This window comes from Brachycentrus maculatus, unplaced genomic scaffold, assembly GCF_059751285.1.
Source record: "Brachycentrus maculatus isolate JH-2025_06_01 unplaced genomic scaffold, ASM5975128v1 h1tg001156l, whole genome shotgun sequence".
In the NCBI taxonomy this organism is placed as follows: domain Eukaryota; kingdom Metazoa; phylum Arthropoda; class Insecta; order Trichoptera; family Brachycentridae; genus Brachycentrus; species Brachycentrus maculatus.
Genome location: NW_028281847.1, coordinates 10,876 through 14,872, shown reverse-complemented (window position 1 = coordinate 14,872; position 3,997 = coordinate 10,876). Strand labels below are relative to the sequence as shown.

Sequence of the window (3,997 nt, the reverse complement as noted above, 5' to 3'; positions counted from 1 at the left end):
ATCAATGCACTCAAAGGGAAACACCCTATCGGCACCTAACTCAATAACCCAATTTGTAGGATAAATGTTACAGTTTTGATAGTGAGCTTACAAATTCCCACCCAAATGTCAACATTAATACCATCGATAACCAATTCATAAATGTAAATTTAACACAAAGCATCAAAATGAGCGTGCACACAACCACAGCTGATTAATCGCTCCTGCACTGTCACAACATAGATCAAAAAGCATAGGCTATGACACAATAGCAGAGTATCTTATAAAAGTATGTATCCCCGAGCATTTTGCAATCGATCAAGCATTTAAACTGCGCACTTAAGAATCAATAAAACAATTTTAAGAAGTCATTGCTGTCCAAGAGCATTCCCCAAAATACAACTAAAACGAGGGCAAATTTATTAAGCCGCAATAAAGCGAATCCTACAAGCCAAGAAAATTCCTTATTTACCAAATAAAACGCAAGTTAGCTCACCATGAACAAAAGTGTTCACAAGATCCATCGTAAGCCTTGCAACCAGCCAAAGAAAGCATTTACACTACGAAAACGATAACAGACTACACAAGAAGAAGCCGAGCACTCATAGCAGTAGCAATACATAAGAAGCAGTATGAGTATCCCTATGAATCGATCCTATTATGTCAATGAGTATGTTCGCTGACTATTCCGTTGTTTCTTTTATCTTTATGTCTTTAATTTTTTGACCAACTCTGTCGTGAACTAAGCTTGATAGTCACGAAAGGACTTCAGAATTCGAAGATTAAAATATATACAGTATTGCCATGATTGTTATTCCCATTTCAGGAAAGCAAATGAGAGTAGTTCAATCAATTTCATTTTAATGAACAAATAAATAAATAAATAAATAAATAAATAAATAAATAAATAAGCTGCTTTTGCTTGATATCATATTAAGATAAGTTGAATGGGTACATCATCATAATAGTATTTCAAATACTATTGCCGTCCTGCTCGGCAAATACAACTGAAATGAGCAGCAGAATTAATCGATGGGCTGCACATCATACCCTTGATGAGACACTCGGCCTTGCCCTCCGAAGCTGAAGTCATCGGTACTCCATAAAACCTTCAATGATTTGCAAGACTTTGAGTATATTTTATAACTGTTGTAGCTTTGAGACGGATGCCAATTCATTACGAAAAGCAAATTTCCCTTTTCATAGACCAAAACTTTATCTTGGTTGTGCTTTGTTCTAATGTACTGATAGGTAGCAGTGAGGATGTTATACTGCTCATCGGCTCTGAGCAGTGCTTTATCAAATAAGCCCAAATAGTGGTAGCGGAGGTCTTTGTTGTCAGCCAAATCCCATCTGCGCCTACAATGGTGATAACTCCAATTGTTGCCTTCTCTTGGGAAATCGACCCATTATGGATGTCCGAATTAGTTCCCCATGAAGTTTAGATACCCCTCTCCTCCCAAGGTGAACGTGACCAATCGAATCATCTTGTGCAGGGCCATGCCTCTGAAGATAACGGGAGTTTCCTCATTCAAGACCGACATGTGCGTATAGATTTGAGCATCGAATAGCCACATGGACAGAGTTTTATCCCCAACCAAGGCCTGATCATGACTCTCTGCGTAGCAGATCGTCCTTTCACTCCATCTTCGGTTTGTGAGCTCATGCACTATTTTCTAAATGTCCCAATCCTCATCCCTGACCTCTTTGATGATTTTGATCCACATGTCGGGGATAGCCATAGCCAGCCGATAGTTGAAGCCAATTCCACCATCCTCCAGGCTTCGGCAAAGCCCTGGGAAACCTGATACATCTTCGGCAATCAATATGACATACTCGTCGATTTGCTTGGCCAGCAGGTTTGCAATCATGAGATAGACCACCGCATCCTCATCCAGGTTCTCGTTGAAGTACTAGTTGTAGTTCCCAGTGAACCCGTACCCGATGCCATGATGCTTATAGAGGATAGAAGTGACGCCATCAAACCTGAACCCATCAGCGTTATATTATTCGAGCCAAAAATGGATATTAGAGAGTAAGAAACGGAGGACTTCATATTTGGAGTAGTTGAACAACCGGCTGTCCCACGCGGAGTGCGTGCCCGTTTCCCCTCCATGGAAGTATTGATAATCTGTGCCATCCCAATAGTTGATTCCTTCGAACTTATTCTTGGCGGCGTGAGCATGCACGATATCGATGATCACTTTAACTCCAAGGCTGTGAGCTCTGTCAATCAGAGACTTAAACTCGTTGGGCTTGCCGAATCGGCTCGAAATGCTGAAATAATTGGAGACATGGTAGCCAAAGGAGCCGTAATAGGGATGCTCCATGATTGCCATAATTTGAATCGCATTGTATCCAGCTTCGACGATCCGAGGCAATATTTAATCCCGAAAATATGTGTAGGAATGTATTTTCGGTTAGATTCCACTCATGCCAATATGGCACTCATAAATTCTCAGGTTGGTATGTTTCCACTTGGGCTTCCCATGCTTAAACTCGTAGTTCCCCAGCTCCACATAAACTCCATCGTAGGATTTATCCTCATTCTGATGAGTGTAATTAATCCAAGCAGGTATTCGATCTTCATATGTGCCGTCTTTCAGCTTCACTTGGCACTTCAGCTTCGAGAATTCAGGAATGGGCTCCTTGGCTTCGAATTCACATTTCCAGTGTCCATACTGATTCTAAATAAGCGAAAAGGAACTTTTGTTGCTGGATACTCCTGCCGATTCCACCCATTGAAGTCTCCAAAAATGGTGAGACCCTAAATCTATGGCGCCCACTCTTCGTATATATAGGACTTGGGGGTGTTTGCGATGCGGTGAACTCCGAATTTGGTATAGCTGCGAGAAATGGCTTATAGGCCGCCTTCACCTGCAAACTGCTTAATCGTTTCGCCCATCTTATGATGAAGCCGATGGAAAGTCCCCGAAAAGGGCTCCAAGTATCCATCATCTTTGACTATCTGGTACTTCATTTACATTGCAGCTTCAATATAATATCATTACAAGTTATATCATTGCATACTATATCATTGCATGCGATATAAATACATGTCTCATCGCATGCATGTTATATGTAATATCATTACAATTTAATAAAATCATTATCATATAAATATTGTTTCGTAATAAGTTAGATGATTCAAATAAGTGCATATTCATTATTATTTTTATTTTCTGATTTATTCGTATTTATAATTATAGTCATAATTATATCAGCTTGATTCATTTGATCAGTTTCTTCAAGTGGCTGGGCCGAATAGCAAAAGTTAATAAGAAGAGCAAGGCCATAGCATAATGCCCTGCATAGTTCATTTGGTGAATCATCTGCATTGATTAATTCCACGTCAGGACTACAATCATCATTCCTGTGTAGTTGAGAAGACTCGAAGCTATTATGAATGCACCAATTTTGACAACAATGGACTCAGCGAACTTGGGCACTGCAACCGAGCATTTATAGGCCCACTTGGTGATGATGATGATCATTGCCCACTGCATGAATCCTACATTATGAGGAAACAGTTACCAACGTAGTATGTCAAATAGATGCCATGCCAGAAAGCAGATATCAAGAAGGTGATGATGGTTGAGAGAGTCTGGGATTTGGTGATCTGAGAGGCATTCGCGAAGATGATATCCTTGAGCCATACTTGGACTGAAGTGTTCCAGTATTCGGTCTTATTCTTGGGGTTCAAAGTGGTTTAGAATTGGATGGATCCGGCCTGCACTAAGTCGTAGTTTTGGGTGGCTGGGTTGAGGCTGATTCCTGAGAGGTCGACTGCGAATTGGGCCAAGCTCCAAGCCATATAGAATTTGACTCGATAGAAAAAGCCGATGATGTTCAAGGACAGGAACTTCACAAAGAATGGCAATGATAGGTAAAACTAATTGTTCAAGCACCAATAGGAGTCAAAAGTTGTGAGAGAAAATGCCGTGCAGCCGATCAGTGCCAGCATCGTGAGTATGCTTCTCCAGATGAAGCCAGAGTTGGGAAGTGATTTAGTGCTTGT

General features: G+C 40.8%; 1 pseudogene; it reads right to left on the bottom strand.

Annotated features, from left to right (window-relative positions):
* Positions 1–978: 978 nt before the first annotated feature.
* On the bottom strand, positions 979–3,793 carry LOC148299427 (uncharacterized; annotated as a pseudogene).
* Between the last annotated feature and the right edge of the window lie 204 nt (positions 3,794–3,997).